Source organism: Taudactylus pleione, unplaced genomic scaffold, assembly GCF_031769625.1.
Source record: "Taudactylus pleione unplaced genomic scaffold, aTauple2 ptg000087l, whole genome shotgun sequence".
Lineage (NCBI taxonomy): Eukaryota > Metazoa > Chordata > Amphibia > Anura > Myobatrachidae > Taudactylus > Taudactylus pleione.
In genome coordinates, this window is record NW_028284489.1 from 3,347,836 (window position 1) to 3,367,554 (window position 19,719).

General features: G+C 43.2%; 1 long non-coding RNA gene across 2 annotated transcripts in view; it reads right to left on the reverse strand.

Annotated features, from left to right (window-relative positions):
• Positions 1-350: 350 nt before the first annotated feature.
• Positions 351-19,719, reverse strand: part of LOC148529033 (uncharacterized) — a 44,819-nt gene continuing 25,450 nt past the window's right edge. For both annotated transcript variants that reach the window (XR_015877854.1, XR_015877855.1), the window contains exons 3-4: positions 1,216-1,505; positions 351-458 (exon numbers count right to left, since the gene is read on the reverse strand). This is a non-coding gene — a long non-coding RNA (uncharacterized LOC148529033). The remainder of the gene's footprint in view (positions 459-1,215; positions 1,506-19,719) is intronic.

Sequence of the window (19,719 nt, forward strand, 5' to 3'; positions counted from 1 at the left end):
GCTAAAACAGAGTAACTGAATGTCCATATATTTGACCAATGTATTTTTTGGAACAATTTTTTAAGTTTTTTCTTTGCACTATTATTCTGTATGCCTTACAATGTTGGCTAAAGTATGTTTTTTAAGAATTTGCACCATCATTATTTTGCCCAAAAATAAAAAAAAAACATTGATAAAACCAAAATTTTATATTTAAAAAAACAATCAATAAAATATTTTTAATAAAACATTAATCCCAAAAACCATTTAGACGCATGGCTTAGACAGGTCTTGTGTTAAAAAGATGACAAAATATGTTAATTTCAGAATTTTATTTGAAAAAACAAACAATTAAAAAAATTAAACGCCAGCAAGGTCCAAAGCATCAATAATTTTGCCAATGCTGTTTTGTGCATTGGCCAAAGTATCTGAAAGTTCACCCAGCTCCTCCCTCAGAAAGCTGAAGAGCATCTGTGGATCTGTAGAGTAGAAAAATGTAAAAAAAATATATTTTGAGAAATATGAGTCATAAACATTAATCAATTTCAGTTTATTCTCTGCCCTGCAAAGTGTGTGGGCCACAACTTGATGTATAATGCAAAAAATTTTAGCTACAAAAAAGGCAGCCACATTTGTAGGCCTAGCAAATTTTAAAAATATGGTCATGTATTTTGTTAAAATATATTAATGTATTTTTTTGGTCAACCACCAAATAAAAAAACCAAATACCCAATGTTATTTGTTGGCCAAAAAAAAAAAAGAAACATATACACATTGACAAAACTAAAAAAAAAGCTAATTATCTAGGTATTTGTAATTTTTCCACATATACATTTTATGGGCCAAAAACATTGAACACCATAAAGGACAGGTTACTATTTAGAGGACACCACAGGGATTAATGTTGAACATATGATGTTGCAGTTTATTTTTAAAAATATCAAAACATTTTAAAATTGAAAAAAATTGAAAAAAGGGTTAACGGCTAAGTAGCCTTAAAGCCAACTCTGGTGACAATTTTGAACTAGAAATGTTACCTAGAATAGACACCATAAAAACATATTGGACAAAAAACCCTCAACACGCAACAAGGCCTTTAATAAAATAAAAACAGTACAGAAAAGAAACAATTTGATTAGCATTTTTATTAAAAAAAAAATGTACAACTACACAATAACATCTTGTATATATGAAGACAATTGTATTTTACATAATAAAATAAAAAAAAATAATTACCATAAATATGTCCACGCGCAGATGGCTGCTCCTCCATCAGGGGTGGGTGGCCCAATTATATCATGGGGGGAGCTATTTCCCCCGAAGATCCATATTCCGGAGGGGAATTTTGGGATGAGTGGGCAGGGGAGGAAGGACCATTTCTGGAGTTGTGGCCCAGGGAGGGAGGGTAACTTGGGGAGTATGGGGCGATGAGGGAGAGATGGGTTGGGAAGGGGAGGGGTTAGGAGGGGAATTTTGGACGGCATTGCGGCCTCTACGCTGTGTCCTTCGGCGTCTCCGCTGCTGTTCTAAGAAAGAAAAATGACATGTGATAAATATTTTGAAGCTATAACAATACAATCAACACATATTTAGATAACAGTTTATACTCAAGAAAACCACATTTAAAAAAAAAAAACACACACACAAACTCAACAATAGGTACAATATACACTACAGCTTGTTAAAAAAAAACACTTGAAAAAAAACAAAGAACTATTATAATAACCAACAAAAGCAAATGCATACTTACTCCGGCGTATTTGCGCCCGCAAACTAAACAAGACCTGGGGCGAACGCCGCCGGAGGTCTAACCACCGGCGCTCTAACTGGGCAATATTGCGCCGATAGCCCAGCACACGAAGACGGCGGCGGACCACCGCGTAGGCCTGCCTTTTTAGTGCATTTGAAATAGGGGGATCAAGATGGCCCAGGCGCCTGTCCATCCCTTCCACAAGCACTAAAAGTTCAGCGCAAGTGAATGCTGCGGCTCTCATGATGGCAATGCCGGTTTTAGAGTAAACCACAAATATAAATGTGGAGCATAAAAAATTATTGGCTAAAAAAAAACATAATTTACAAATAATAATTTCTATTGGGCAAAGCAATATTCATGTGACCAAAACTCAAAATTAATAATAGCAACTCGGATTGGCTCAAGCCCTTTTTGTGCGAATGCAAACTAAAATATGCATAATTACACAAACTAACATTCATAATGTTATTATAAACATGCATTTAACAACAACACAACATTCGTTATAAAAAAAACAGGTTTTAAATAATTTATTTAAACAAACGCACTAGCAGAAAGACATCAGCATGAAGTTTTAAAACCAATTGAAAGGTAGTTAAAAAAAAAACACTTTCGAACACTAATTACATAATTGTCAACAAGCTAGTAACAAGCTGACCTCCAGTCAGGAAACTGAACTGCTACTATCCTCCTATTCATCTCCACATCCATTTCACCCAACCTACCCCACATTTGTTTGTTGTTTTTTACCCATTTGCAGTTTCATTAGGGATAAGGTATAAATGTGACTATCCTGAGAACCTAATCTTTCTGCTCCAACCATAAAACTTGATAACATTTGTTACATTAAATATAGATTTTTTTTTAACAATTACTCTGCTACTAGCTTTATTCTCATAGGAATTAGGGGTATATATTAGGGGTGTGCACCGGCCACTTTTCGTGTTTTGTGTTTTGGTTTTGGATCTTTCTTCGTGTTTTGGATCTGGATTGGTTTTGCCAAAACCACCCTTCCGTGTTTTGGGTACTGGGTTTTGTATCTGTATTTTTTTTTTTTTTTAAAGCATAAAAACAGCTAAAATCACAGAATGTGTTGATTTTTCTGCTCCTATGCTATTATTAACCTCAAAAACCTTAATTTCCAATCATTTCCAGTCTATTCTGAACACCTCACACCTCACAATAGTGTTTTTACACTATTTTTGCACCGAGGTAGATGGATGACTATGCTAAGCGACACGAGTGGGCGGCACAAACACGTGGCCCATCTAGGAGAGACACTGCAGTGGCAGACAGGATGGCAGTTTGAAAAACTAGGCCCCAAACAGTACATAATGCAAAGAAAAAAAAAAGGTGCAAGATGGAATTGTCCTTGGGCCCTCCAACCCACCCTTATGTGGTATAAACAGGACATGCACACTTTAACAAACCAATAATTTCAGCGCCAGGGTCTGCCACACGACTGTGGCTGAAATGATTGGTTCGTTTGGGCCCCCACAAAACAAGCTGGCAATTAATCTGGCCCTGCACAAACCTGCTCTACGGAGGCAAGATGTCATCCTCATCCTCCTCATTCACCGATTCCTCACCCTCTTCAGTGTTGTGTACATCCTCATCCTCACAGAGTATTAATTCGTCCCCACTGGAATCCACCACCACAGGTCCCTCTGTACGTTCTGGAGGCTGGTCTCCCTGGAAGAGTTGATAATTCATTTTTATGAACATCATCTTCTCGAAATTTGTGGAAGCAACCTCCTACGCCTTTTGCTGACAAGGTTCCCGGCTGCAATAAACACTCTTTCGGAGTGCACACTGGAGGGGGGGCAACTCAGGTAAAATAGAGCCAGTTTGTACAGGGGCCTCCAAATTGCCTCTTTTTCCTGCCAGTACATGTACGGACTGTCTGACATGCCTACTTGGATGCTGTCACCGATGTAATCCTTTAACAGACAGACGCACGCTTGTCGCTGCTGCTTTGAGGATGCAGGTGTGGCTACAGCCCACACAATTCACAAAGACAGGAAAAAAAATAATTTTTTATTGTTTGTGGAGCGCACTTTGAGGGTTACACCACCCTTTAACAGACAGACGCACGCTTGTCGCTGCTGCTTTAAGGATGCAGGTGCGGCTACAGCCCACACATTTCACAAAGAGAAAAAAAAAGAATTTTTTTATTGTTTGTGGAGCGCACTTTGAGGGTTACACCACCTTTTAACAGACAGACGCACGCTTGTCGGTGCTGCTTTGAGGACAGTATCATATGCAGTGACAGTAGACTTGTCAGAAATTGTTGGCACGTCCTTCAGTCCGGACCAGAAGTCCAATCCGGCCCTTGACTTATGACACAGGCACACGCTTGGTGCTGCTACTGTGTTGATGCACGTGCGGCTACATCGCACACAAGTCACAAACACATAAATAGTTTTTTATTTTTTGGAGCACTTTGAGGGTTACACCACCCTTTAACAGACAGACGCACGCTTGTCGCTGCTGCCTTGAGGATGCAGGTGCGGCTACAGCCCACACAATTCACAAATACAGAAAAAAAAAGAAGAATTTTTTTATTGTTTGTGGAGCGCACTTTGAGGGTTACACCACCCTTTAACAGACAGACGCATGCTTGTCGCTGCTGCTTTGAGGATGCAGGTGGAATCTAGACGGGATTTGGAACCGGAGACACACTACCTCCATCAATTGTCTAAATCCCACTGCACTAATGGCGGATACCGGACGCACATCTAACACCAACATAGCAGTCAAGGCCTCAGTTATACGTTTTGCTTCAGGATGACTGCTGTCGTACTTCATCCTCCTCGCTAGGGACTGTTGGAGGGTCAATTGTTTAGTAAAAGTAGTGGTGTTCCTACTTCCTCTCTGGGATGATGAACAACTCCCAGCAGCAGCAACAGCACTAGGAGGAAGTGGTTCTTGATCTTTCCCTATTTTATTTTTATCGGAGAAAGTTTGGTCCTCCATTTATGTTATATTGATATATACGTGCGGCTAAGGCGCACACAAACACAGAAAATATTTTTTTATTTTTGCTGGAGAGTAGTGCACTTTGTGGATTACACCACCCATTTAGAAATGAGCCAGCCGGCCCTTTACTTATGGGACACAGGCGCACGCTTGGCGCTGCTCCTTTGTTGATGCACGTGCAGCCACAGTGCACACAATTCACAAACACAGAAAATATTTTTTTATTTTGTTTGGAGTGTACTTTGGGGGTTACAGCACCCTTTAACGGACAAGCCAGATGGCCCTTTACTTATGGGACACAGGCGCACGCTTGGCGCTGCTCCTTTGTTGATGCACGTGCAGCCACAGTGCACACAATTCACAAACACAGAAATTTTTTTTTTATTTTGTTTGGAGTGTACTTTGGGGGTTACAGCACCCTTTAACGGACAAGCCAGCCGGCCCTTTACTTATGGGACACAGGCGCATGCTTGGCGCTGCTCCTTTGTTGATGCACGTGGAGCCACAGTGCACACAATTCACAAACACAGAAAATATTTTTTATTTTGTTTGGAGGGCACTTTGGGGGTTACAGCACCCTTTAACGGTCAAGCCAGACGGCCCTTTACTTATGACACAGGCGCACGCTTGGCACTACTTTGTTGATGCACGTGCGGCTACAGTGCACACAATTCACAAACACAGAAAATATATATATTTTTTTGTTTGGAGTGTACTTTGGGGGTTACAGCACCCTTTAACGGACAAGCCAGACGGCCCTTTACTAATGGGACACAGGCGCAGGCTTGGCGCTGCTCCTTTGTTGATGCACATGCAGCCACAGTGCACACAATTCACAAACACAGGAAATATTTTTTATTTTGTTTGGAGTGCACTTTGGGGGTTACAGCACCCTTTAACGGTCAAGCCAGCCGGCCCTTTACTTATGACACAGGCGCACGCTTGGCACTACTTTGTTGATGCACGTGCGGCTACTGTGCACACAATTCACAAACACAGAAAAAATATTATTTTTTTTTGCACTTGGGGGGAGCACCCGATGGACAGAGCACCCCCTGGACAACACTAGAGCACCCCTTTAGGACTGGGACACTGCACAGGACTTTGGAGTGGACACAGCCCCTATGGACAACTGACTGCACAACACAGTCCAGCCAGCCAGCCCCTATGGACTTTGGAGGAGTAGACACAGCCCCTATGGACAACAGCAGCACAGCACAGCGCAGCACAGCACAACACTGCACTACACTACACAGCCCAGCCAGCCCTAACTCCCACCCTCCCTCTTCACTGTCCACAGCCGACGCGGGTACCTTATTTAGAATCCAAAATCCGCAAGGCGGGATGATGACGCTTTGCCTCGATTTCAGATCCGAGTCAGGCGGGAAAAGTCGAGCCTGACTCGGATCGGCCTCGGATCGGTTCGGATTTCAGAAATCCGAACCCGCTCACCCCTAGTATATATACTTATTAATCACCATGCACGAACAGGTCAAGTGCAGGTACCCATTAATCAAATTCATTCCATATTGCAAAATAGGGGATTTGGGGTAGACCCCTGAGTACCAGCAGCTGACACAACAAATCAACTGTGCGCAGGTTCTTATTAATCCATTTCTAAAGTATAAAAGGTCTTACACAGACATCAAGAAATCTGACAAAAAGAGTGAAGAGTGGGTAGAGAAAATCTTGGTTATAATAACCCAGATAAAGTAGGCGAAATATGGAAGAGACATATAGTGGACAATACAACATGAAACATGTATAACAATAGCATAAAACACCAGGTCAAAGATGTTAGATGGTTGTATACAGTAACAATGTGTAGTAACAGCCTAGTATAGTAATCAGGGCCGGTTCTACCCATACGCATGGTATGCAGCTGAGTAGGGAACCACATAGTGGTCGGCGCCTCAGCTGTGACCATGCATGCCATGGGCAGACTGTGTCTCTGTGACACAGCTGCACCATGTGTAGCACTGACTGGATGGAGTTCGGTCAGCACTTCACAGAGACAAACACAGCCACCGGCGTCGGCAGAAGTGTGTTTGTTTTAATTAGCAGCCAATGAGAGTCTGTCAGACTCTCATTGACTGCTGTGCTCACTGCCGGAGCCAGACTGAAGCTCACTCATGAGCTCCATCTTCCAGCTCCCACAGTGGGTAATGGGAGAGACGTCATGATGTCTCTCCCATAATGCAGAGCAGTTCGGGAGGATGGAGGAGCGGATGGCAGCGGCGGAGGCAGGAGCCGGAGCTGGGATTCAGATAAGTGTGTTTTTATTTTTAAATTTGTATTATGTGTGTGTCTACGGGGGAAGGGGGGGCACTGCAAGGGGGGGCCTACTACTGGGGGCAGTGCATAGGGGGAACCTACACTGGGGGCACAACAAGGGAGGGACTACTACAAGGGGGGACTACTACTAGGGGCACAACAAGGGAGGGACTACTACAAGGGGGGACTACTACTAGGGGCACTACAAGGGGGGGACTACTACTAGGGGCACTATATATGGGGCAATACTGGGGTTACTGCATAGGGGGTGGAATTTCAACTGGGGCCACTGTTTAAAGGGCACTGCATAAGGGGTACCAGTATTGGGGGCGCTGCATAGGGGGGAGTACTCCTGGGGCACTATATAAGGGGCACTGCATAGGGGGTACCACTACTGGGGGCACTGTATAAAGGGCTTACTACTGGGGGTACAAGGGGCACTGCACTAGGAGGACCACTACTGGGGGCACTGCATAGGGGGTACCACTACTGGGGGCACTGCATAGGGGGTACTACTGGAGGCACAACAGGCACTGCACAGAGGGGACCACTACTGGGGGCACTGTAAAAGGGGCACTGCATAGGGGGGGGATCACTACTGGGGGCACTACTGGAGTCCTGCATAAGGGGCACCTCTCCTGGGGCACAAGGGGCACTGCATAGGGAGGACCACTACAGGGGGCACTGCATAGGGGGGACTACTAGGGGCACTATATAAGGGGCTTACTACTGGGGGTACAAGGGGTACTGCACAGGGGAGACAACTACTGGGGGGCACTGTATAAGGGGATCACTACTAGGGGCCTGCATAAGGATGACCACTACTGGGGGCAATGAATAAGGGGCAATACTTGGGGCCTGTATAAGAGGGACCACTACTGGGGGGCATTGCATACTGGGGGTACTGTATAAGGGGCACTACTGGGTGAACTGCATTAAGGTGCATATGGAAAGGACTGTTCCCAGAGTGACGAAAAAGGGGTGTGTATCATGGTTATGGCTTTTTCCATGAGACCACAGCCCCTTAATTTGTTTGGGCACATGCAACAATATGCCTGGGGGCGCCAAAAAATATACTCGCTTAAAAAAATTTGGGCTAGGGCCAGTCCTGATAGTAATGCCCAGCTAGGGTCGTAACACAGAGAATAATATAGAAAAGTAAGGGGTATCAGATCCAATACTAGGCCCTGCTGCTCCTTCACACTAGAAAAGTGGAGGAAGTGGAGTGAGAGATCTGCTAATATGGTAATCCCTAGGAATGGTAGTCAACAGTGGTCCCAGTCATCAACCCCAATTACTACTATTGGTTGTCTTACCATGTGGTATTGTACAACAAATGAGTGAATTATTAGTTTGGTATGAGGGCAACTGGGAGAGTATAGATTGGGTGCTTGGAAATGTTGCTGTGGACCAAAAAGGAAGGTCAATCGCCTCTGATGGAAGTCATCATATTCTAGAGATATCGTAATCAGAATGGGATGCAAGTGGAAATATCTGTAGTAGACATGGTGAGGCTGTGGTAATTTTACTGATGGGGCCTCCACATCTAAGTTGCCCAGGGCCCCCACAAGCCTTAATCCGGCCCTGCTGCAAGATGTACGGGCGATTGGCAGGTTGTCTGTACACACCCCTAGCTAAAACGATATATCGACAAGATATAGCTTCATATGCTGTGCTGTACAGCAGATTGGATATGTCTGAACAACAACGTTCACAGACATATCCACTGTACACCCGGCGATACACTATAGATATATTACCTGTTCAATGGAATGGAGTGTGTAACCTACTTAAGGCTGGGTTTATGAGGATTTGAAAGACATCAAGAACCAGAAAAAAGCTATTTCTATCAAAGCAATGCTAGTGCATATCCACCTAACTTATATGTCGTACATGCTTATACTCCCGGAATTCACGGTAGGTTCCCAATTTTTTGAGTAAACCCCCGCACCCCTGGAAGGGTAGGCACTTCTTCCCATTCTGCCCACTTCCTAGTGAAGTAGGCAGAATGGGGACAATATTAGCAGGGAACGGCGGGTCAGTGTGTTGGAGGCGAGGCCTAATGACGTGATTATATGAGAATCGCATAATTTAACCCTGCCCCCAATTTAAAATATGTGTGGCCACAGCTAATTCCCATGAGGGGGTGGGGCTTCATTACACAATTTTGGCTGGCCCCACCCCCAACTCCCTCCACCTGCTTCTCCTCCCCGGGCTTCTTTTGTCTTTATGGAGGGGCGATAGGTCGAGAAAACTCCTACAATTGGAATGTAATTGGATTTTTCGGTTAGACACAGTGAGTCCGAGAGTTCTTAATGAAGCTTTGAGTCTAATAGGGGTATTCAATATGGGAGCGAAAACATAGTTTTTGCGTTAATATCGCACCTATGATTCCATTATCGCAGGTTTTAGTTTTACACCGTATTCAATTTCAAAGACTTTTCGCAGGTTCGAAAAGTCTTTGATAAAAAACGGGGATAACTTTTCACCATTGAATAGGTGTCGAAAAAAAAGTGCAGAATTGGGGTTTAGGGGTGCGGGCTTAAAAAAAATAGCCTGCACCCCTGGGAATGACATTTAAAAAAGAACTGTGTCAAAAAAAGTTTTTAAAAAAAAATAGGGACACCCCAAAAAATTAATTCAAAAATTGGGGTGAAAAAAAAAAAATGGGAAAAAATTGTTTAACAATAGGGAAATAGGTTCAGGGCTATTCTGCAAGTATGCGGCAGGTGTTTTCTAGAATAGATTTATAGCGGCAGGTGCACAATTGCAAAATTTTTAAAAACTTACTTTAGGGACATCAAAATATGCTAGTACCCATTTTCATGTACCCCAAATTTGATGGGACCACTTAAAAAACGAAAAAAAAAAACCTAAGTGCTCTTCTGCATCACTTCTTCAATGTCGGGAAAAAACACCTGCTGCGGCTATTTAAATCCCCGACTTTCAATTACAGGCTAAAACGGGGGTACCCATAGTGATCCCCCGTGTTTTTACAACTTTAAGGGGGTCCTACAATTTTTTTAAGGAAAATTTTGTAACTTTACGCAAATCCCACTTCGCAGGCTCCCGTTTTCGTTAGTTTCATATTGAATACGGGGATAAGCGTGCGCGCGCCCGATACTTTAACGCAGGTAAAAGCTCCGATATGAAACGTAAACTTCGACAGCGAAGTTTACATTTCATATTGAATACCCCTCTAAGTTGTTTCTTGTAGATATGTGAGGGCTTGTTATTCATGTTTGTTGGGCCATATGATGGTAAGAGATGGTCATGCATTAAGAGGTACATGAATTAGGCTTAGAGTCATGTGAATGCCACCAGCTTTCGATTGTATAAATAAAGCTTTATTGTAGATGATATATATATTTTGCAGACTGGATGTGTTATATAGGTCTATACGTCAGAATTGAGGAGCATCAAGTCATTAAGTGGTGACATTTAGAGATTAGATTCATTGTACAGCATTATATGACAATATGATATAGTTAGGTTGCACAGGTCACATGTTGCAGTGCAGCTCTGTTTTAACAGAATATGCTCTGAGTATTAGACATAATTACATAAGCATAATAATTTCACAGGTATGTTTTATGTAAGTTTTCTATCATTATATGTATATGTTCACATTTTCTAAATTTATAGATATTTAATATAGTAGTTTTATATAGAGTTGATAATACCTGTTTTATAGATGCAGGATGTATTTTAATTAGTTTTAGCATTTAGTAGTACATTGTTTGCTGTATTTATCATGGTGTTTCCACATTATATTAATGATTTGTTAAATGTTTTGTTCACATGCTGTGTTGTATTTATTCACACTTTTTTTATTGTTCACAGCGTCCACGGCTGAGGCTGATGAGACGGTGTATGTATCGGCTGCTATGGTTACAGAGGCACCATGGAAACCCTTGCTCCCCGGGTCAGTCCTGGATGACGTCACTTCCGGAGCGATGTCACTTCCGGGATTTGAGGCGCGGCACGTACAGGACGCCGTAGACCCGCGGGAGGACGGGTGAGTCTTGATTTATTGTGTTATAAATTGTGCACTGTTTGTTACCACTGTTGTGTGTCCTGATGAAGGGGTGACTGACCCCGAAACGTCGATTTCAATACACGTTTTTCCACAAGTCTTGGAGTGCCTCCTCATTTGGTTGGATGCAGTGGGGGTACATTACCCCATAGGAAGGCACCCAAGCCAGTTATTGAGAGGTTGCAGCTGCCTCCGGAGTGCCAGGTTTTTGGATAACATATATATATTATACATATATATATATATATTATATACACACACACATACATATACATACACAATATACGGTGCAAAAAAGTTTTAGGCAGGTGTGGAAAAAATGCTGCAAAGTAAGAATGCTTTCAAAAATAGAAGTGTTGATAAAAATAAAAACTATTAACATAATGCATGTGAATGAATAGAAGAGAAGTCTAAATCAAATCAATATTTGGTGTGATCACACTTTGCCTTCAAAACAGCATCAATTCTTCTAGGTTAACTTGCACAGTCAGGGATTTTGTAGGATTAACCAAACATGTGCTAATGATCATCATTTTCATATGTAGGTTGAAACACAGTCATTAACAGAAACTGATGTGTAGGATGTTTAAAACTGGGTGAGGAACAGTCAAACTCTGCTACAAAAGTGAGGTTACAGAAGACTGTTTCATGTCACAGGCCACACACCATGGCAAGACTGAGCATAGCAACAAGACACAAGGTAGTTATACTGCATCAACAAGAGCAGCTAACTCTTATACCCTTCTGACCGAGACAATGGCCAAAAGGAAAATAACCTTCAGAGTGAGATATCGCAATTCTACAGACTCCAAAGGCTCACATGGAGCCTTTTGTAGTGCCTCCAAAACTAAATTAAAATCCCAAGGATGAACTGGAGGGACATAGGGAGGCTGTATGCGAAGAACCCCATATAAGAAGGTCTGAACTTCTGGAATGGTGGCCAATTTCTTTTGAAACAGTATTGACAGGGCCAAAATTTGTCCCTTAACAGAGGACAATCTCAGACCCTAACCCAGTCAAGACGGCGAGACACTTGGAATATTTTAGCCCTGAACTTGTGTTGTTCACACCAAGAAATATATATCTTCCATACCCAATGATAAATCTGGTAACTGGTTTACGAGCCTGTATCATGGTTTTCACCACAGACTCTGAAAACCCTTTGGCCTTCAGAAGTTTGCACTCAAGAACTATGCCATCAAAGCCAAGTGATGCAAATTGGGGCGACAGCATGGACCCTGGTGCAACAGATCTTTACACAGACCATACGGAACGTCTGCCAACATGGTTTGAAGAATTGCAAACCAATGATGGCGCAGCCAATCTGGAGCCACCAGAATAACTTGCCGGCCTCCCTTGTCAAATCCACTGATTTACCCTTAGTAACATTACCAGAGGAGGAAACCAGAGATGCCTTGAGATCCCAGGACAGAGATCAGTACCTTGGAAGCTTCTTGTTGAGATGAGACACTATTAGATCTATTTCTGGAGATCCCCAGCTGGCAACTATTTCCACAAACACCTCCTGGTGTAATTCCCATTCCCCTGGGTGCACACTGTGGAAACTTAAGAAGTTTGTTCCCAGTTGTCCACACCTCAAATGTAAACTGCTGAAATAGCTGGAATCCAATTTCCTGCCCAATGAAGAATGTGAGAAACTTCCCTCATTGCTTGCCAGCTTCATGTGCCACCCTGCTTGTTTATGTATGCAACTGCTGTGGCATTGTCTGATTGGATTTGTACTGGTAAATTCTTTAGATAGCATTGAGCCTGAATCAATGTATATGGTACTGCCCTTAATTCCAGTATATTTATAGGAAGAGCAGTTTCCTGGACAGACCAAACAACCTGCAACTGTCTGTCCAGAATCACTGCCCCCCAGCCTGTTAGGCTTGGCATCTGTGGTGACAATGGTCCAGTCTTTTACTGACAATTGGCAACCCTTGTTCAGATTTGTATCCTGCAGCCACCACTGGAGAGACCGCCAGGTCTTTGGTGATAATCTGAACATTTGATTGTTTAATCAAGGGTCTGGTTTTACTCATCGATTAAGCAATTGGTTCTGTAGAGGTCGGGCATGAAATCTGGCAAAAGGAACAGTTTCGAATGAAGCTACCATTTTCCCCCATTACCTGCATAACCCTTAGAACAGATATCTGAGACATCTATAAAATGGTCCTTATTCTGAATTGAAGATCCCGAATCTTTGCCTACAGCAGAAACACTCTTTGATGAAGAGAAGACCCAAATATACCATCCTCCGATAAATTTGATTTGGGAAAGTTGATGATCCAAACGAATCTCTGGCGCATGCCTAAAGTAATCTGAATATGTTGTTTCAAACTGAGGGAGCCCTTTGCAACAAATCATCCAGATAAGCCAACACATTTATCCCCTCTCTCCTGAGTATGGATATCATGTGTGCCATTGCCTTTGTAAATACTCTGGGGGTGGTGGCCAAACTGAATGGCAAAGCCTGAAAATTAAAATGTTGATGCCCCACTGCAAATCGCAGAAGATCATGATGGTCATCAGCAATATCTATGGAAGCCAGAAAATCTTCTTCCATTGAACGAATTACTGACTTTATTGACTCCATCTTGAAATTCTCCAAGTGAAGATACACATTTAACCCCCTGAGGTTAAAAATGGGTTGGAATTACCCATCCGGCTTGTCTACTAAGACAGTACTGAAACCGGAAAAATTATTCAGAAAGCACAGAAATTGCCTGCATGAGAGCCGTCCTGCAACCACCCACAGTGAGAAGAATGTAAGAACCTTCTTGGAACAGGACCCTCCAAAAACCAAAATGTAACCCCTGGTGACCATTCGACTTACCCATAAATCCAGATTAGACTGAATCCAAGTTTCCCAGAATTTGAGTAAGTGACCTCCCACCAGAGGATGGGTCCCAGTCCCGTGACAATCATGTGGATCTACCTGCTGGCTTAGCTGCAGGTTGACTGGTACCAGTCAACCAACCTGTCCCCTAAAGGTCCCTCCTCAGAGATCTCTAGGTGCACCTCGAAAAGCCTGAAAGCTTCCCCTGCCTTCATTCTGAAAGGAATGAAACCTATGTTTGTTAATTCTGGACCAAACAAAAACCTTACTTCAAAGGCAATGACTCTAGAGCATGTTTTGATTCTGTGTCTGCCTTCCATGTTTTAAGCCAAAGAGAATGCCTGGCAGAAACAGCTAAGGCTGAAATATGAGACTGTATCTGAAAAGTATCTAATAAAGCACCACCTATATAGGTTAGAGCTTCCGAAATCAGATCAGCTAATGAGTTAGCTTCAGATTCATCCCAGGATTGAAAACCAGTAATAATCTGATTTATCTATGGACCAATAGCTTTAAACACTCAGACACTGGCCAGAATTGGCTGCAGCGAAACTCCTGGCAAAGTAAATAAAGATTTTAGAGCAGTCTCAGTGGGAATAACTGTATTCCTGACCAACTAAGCAATAGGAGCATCCACCATGGGTGGTATTTCCCATTGGTTGGTATCCTCTTCTGAAAAATGATAAAGACCCTTACATTTTTTTGAAATACGACATTTTGAATCAAGTTTTAACCAGGCTTCTTTTAATATTTCCTCAAAATGAGAAAATTCAGGGAAAACTGAAACATGTTTCTTCTTACGTTTGAAGAAAGAAACTGCACTAGTCTCTGGCATTACTGCCTCCTGTAACTGCAGAGTTTCCCTGATCGCATCTATCAACATAGAAACTCCTGAATCTGACTGGGAGTCACCCTCCCAGTTTGAGGTGTCCTTCCAGTCAAAATCTAATTCATTTTCACTTCTACCTGTGAAGAAGTAGCTAAAGCCTCTTCTCCAGGAAAATCTACAGAGGAATGTGACCGCTTTTGAATGGCTGCAGCACCTACAGACGGTGCCAATTTATTTAGAGACTTCGCCACCTGCGCAAGACATCGTCCCATATTTTGGCCCCATCTGGGCTCTATTGAGGGATCATCCAAAGGAGGAGCTTGAGCAAAGGGTATCATATAATTCTCCTGAAAGTGACGTTATTCACCTATGGCATCCGCTATAGATCTGGCCCAATCAGGCATCACCGACTGTTCAGCCGAACATCCTGTTGATGGATTTCCCTGTGAACAACCAGCACAGAGCAAACCTTGGTCTGTACCTTTTGTCAATTTTTTCTCACACTTTGTACAAGTATAAACAATGATTTGTTTCTTAGAACCCTTGTCTGGCTTATCCATACTGAGAAAGAAAGACAAGTCTACTCCAAACAGATAGCTACCTAAATTCCCATGAATGAATAGAAAAGATAGAGGTAAATGTAGACTCCTATTCACCAATTTGTTTAAATGCAAAAACACTCTGGCTCCAAAAGACCAAATTCTTTGCCAATAAACCAAAGGTAAAATACATTGTCATACACACACCCCTGTAAGTTACTCCCTGACTATCAGTGACAACAGTGCAGTAACTATGCTTATACTGTATATAATAAGGCCAGAACACCAGGTTAACCACACATAGTAAAAATCCTAGTTTACAGCTTAGCTTGTCAGCTTTCATCTCCCAGTGCCTGCTCTGACTTCCACCAGACCTCGGCTGCTATAGCTTTGCAGCAGCCTTTATTTTTTTTTTTTTTAAATCTTTTATAGTTTTATTGAAAAGTCAATAGCAAATAAATGGAAATAAACAAAGACAATCACGAAGAAAGAAAAAAAAATATGTGACAAATTAGATTTTAAATAAATATATTAAGAGAGGGAGATCAGCAAACTTATTAGAGTTTAATGAATGTCAGTGTGATAAAAGATAAAAAATAAAACAAATCAGAGTTATGGTAGACTTATCTAGATAACTCCTTTTCTTCGAGGTCCATAGGGTCCACAGAGATACCATGGGGGATATTATCGTTGGAGAGACCAGGCACCAAACAGTTAAAGCTTCAGCTCCCAGGATGCATCAGGTCCTCCTCCATATATACCCTGCCCCTAGCCATAGGACTTCAGTTTAGTTAACAAGCCTCAAGGCAGGAGAAGGAAGAGCAGTCATACAGCAGAAACACTCTTACACAAGATGAGGGAATCTGTGACCGAAAGAAAAAAAATTACCCATGCAGCCGGGTGCATCAGGGTGGGTGCCCTGTGGACCCTATGGACTTTGAAGAACAGGAGTTATCTAAAAAAGCTACCATAACCATAACATAATTTTCTTCTTCAGGGTCCATAGGGATCCACAGGGATAACATGGGGATGTCCTTAATACATATCCCCTAGGGTGGGGGATGCTCCTGAACAGAAAGGAGAACTCGTCACCCAAAGGAAGCATCCTGAGAGGCAAAAGTATCAAAGGTATAGAACTTAAGAAAAGTGTGGACAAGAAGACCACGTGGCTGCCTTGCACAATTGTTCCGCAGAAACACCACAGCTAAATGCCCATGATGGCCCTACAGACAGAGTAGAATGTGCTGTCACCATGCTTTGAACAGGGAGATCAGCCTGTGTGTACACCTGAGAGATAGTCATGCATAGCCATCTCACCAGAGTCTGCTTATTAGCTGGCCATCCTTGTTTGTGAAACCATATAAAACAAAGAGAGCATCTGATTTTCTAACAGAGTTTGTACGCTCCACATAGATATGGAGAGCACAAACTACATCCAGGGAGGCTTCACCTACAGAAAGATCAGGAGCCTGAAAAGCTGGAACAACAATATTTTCATTCACATGAAAATGGGACACTACCTTAGGTAGGTAACCCTCTCTTGTACAAAGAACAGCTCCATCCTGGTAAAAAACAGAAAATGGGGGAAGACAAGATAGCGCTGCCAAATCCGAGACTCTGCGAGCAGAAGAGCTAGCGAGAAGAAATAGTCTCTTAGCTGTCAACCACTTCAAATCTACAGAGTCTAGAGGTTGAAATGGGGGAGATTGTAGCCCTTTAAGAACCAAAAAGGCAAACAAAAAGGAGGCTGAACTCGCAGAACGCCTTTAGAAAAAAAATTCTAACATCTGCTAATGAAGCAATCTTCTTCTGGACTGAGAGTGCAGAAACATACACTCTGAAAGTGGCCAGGCGGAGACCGCTGTCTAACCCTGCCTGAAGAAAAGCCAGTACCCTGGAACCTTGTGGTTGTGGTGTGACACCATGAGATCTCTGGTAGACTCCAATTGTTTACCAGGACCTGAAACACTCCCGGATGGAGACAACACTCTCTGGCGTTTATGTCCTGGCAACTTAGGAAGTCTGCTTCCCAATTGAGTACTCCCAGTATGAATATTTGTGAGATGGCCAAAAGATGACATTCTGCCCAAACCAGAACGTTTGTCACTTCTTTCATGGCTGCATAACTTTTTGTGCCTCCCTGATGATTGAGGTAGGCCACTGTAGTCGTGTTGTTGGACTGGATCTAGACCGGCCTGCCATGGAGCAGGTTCTGTGCCATGACAAGTGTTTTGTATACTGCTCACAGTTCCAGAATGTTTATTGGCAGATCATTTTCCTGAAATGTCCATCTACCCTGAAAGGTGTGATGACTTGTCGCTGCCGCCCATCTGCGAAGACTGGAGTCCGTGGTGAGAAGCACCCAATTTGGGATCCAGAACGGGTGCCCTTTGTTTAGATGGTCCTTTCTCAGCCACCACAGGAAGGAGTGACGAAACTCTGGAGTGAGTAGGACCCTCTGGGACCTTATTAGATGATGCTGTCCTTTCCACCTGGAGAGAATTAATTTTTCAGAGGCCTGGAATGGAAGTGAGCATATCCCACAATGTCGAAGGTGGATATAATTGATCCCAGAACCTGCATCGCTAACAGAATGGATATTCTTCGCTTGCCTAGCAGCTTGCGTATTCACAATGATAGGCCCACAATCTTGTCTTCTGGCAGAAATACCCTTTATGCCTGAGAATACAGAAACGCTTCCAGATGTACCATCTGCTGTATTGGAGAAAGTGATTATTTCTTCCAATTGATTATCCAGCCGTGCATTTGTAGGCAGGCTATGGTCAGTGGAAGATGGTTTTGTAAAACAACCGGAGTCTGTGCCAATATCAAAAGGTCATCAAGATATCGAGATATGGCAGAATACTGACTCCCTGATGCCTGAGATAGGCGGTCATGACTGCCATTATTTTGGTAAATACGTGGGGGGCCGTAGGTAGGCCAAAGGGTAGAGCCTAAAATTGGTAATATTGCTAAAGGACAGCAAACCTTAACATTTTTTGGTGGAATGGTATAATAGGAACATGCAGATATGCATCCTGAATGTTCATAGAAACCATGTAATCCCCCGGCTCAATTGCCAAAATAATTGACGGGAGAATTTTCATAAGAAACTTGGGTACATGGATAAACCTGTTGAGGGTTTTTAATTTTAGTACAGGGCAATAGGCCCCATTCGGTTTCTGAACCAGAAATAGATTTTAATAATAACCCCTTCCCTGTTATGACACAGTAACCGGGATTAATACCCCCGCCTGTAGCAGGGAGTGAATGGCTTTCTGAAGGGCCAAGGCCTTGACTGCATCTGATGGATTATTTGTGCAAAAAAACTTCTTCAACAACTTTGGCTACATAGGCTCCAGCCATAGCTAGACGAGTAATAGCTCCAGATGATGAAAATATTGCCTTAAGACATGCTTCAATGTTTCTATCCGTGGAATCCTTCAGAGAAGATGCTGACATAATGGGTAATGTAGCATTTCTGATTAAATGCGGTACATGAGCATCCACAGTAGGAGGTACCTCCCTCTTAGTACATACAGAAGCTGGAAAAGGATAGAATGATGTTTTGTTTTTTTTTAGATAAAATATTTTGTCCGGGTTACCCCATGTCTCATCCATAAGCTCAGTTAGCTGTTCAGATACAGGAAACTTTGGCCCTGATTCAGACCCACTCGCGAGCGGCTGTCCGCTCGCAAGTGGGTCGATGTTCTGCACTGAGCATGCGCACGACGGAGGGAGCTCCGTTGTGCGCATGCGCCAGACGCGACGAGCGAAGGAAAGTCCTTCGCTCGTTGTGTCTGATCAAAGGGGGCGTGCTGTCGATGTTGATTGACAGCACGCCCCCTTTGGTGGGCGTGCCTCCCTGACGGGGGCGTTCCCACGGGAACACCTCCCGTCAGAAGCCGGCCCACTGACATCACTAGTGATGTCAGTGGGAGTGATTTTGGCTCTGATAGAGCCAAAATCACTCCGGAGCTTGCGGTTGAAAACCTCAACCGCAGGCTCCGGCTCGCAGTTTCGATGGTCGCGATGGTCAAGACCATCGCGGCCATCAAACTACACGCTCGTATAGCCTGTGGGTGGTGACCCACAGCTATACGAGCGTCCAGGAGGACGCTCCATTTTCATGGAGGGCGGCCCTCATTCAGAGCGTGCGCTCTGCTCAGAGCGTACGGCTCTGAATGAGGGCCTTTGTTTTAGCCACCTTTCGGTGGCGATTAAACATTGGAGCCTTCTTACTATGAGCTGGTTAATCATCCTGAATATCTAGGACTGATTTAACCCCTTCATCAAAGGAGGAATATCCACTGTGGACAGATGATCCTCCTCCCCAGAGCTAGACCCCGTAAAGGAACCCTGCACATCATCTGATTCCACTGATTATGCGTCTGAATCCATATGTTAGGAAGACTGATAAAAAGATAACAAGCGCTTAGGCGCCTTAGTCACTACTGGTCTGTTATCTACTTAGATGGTGCCATACTC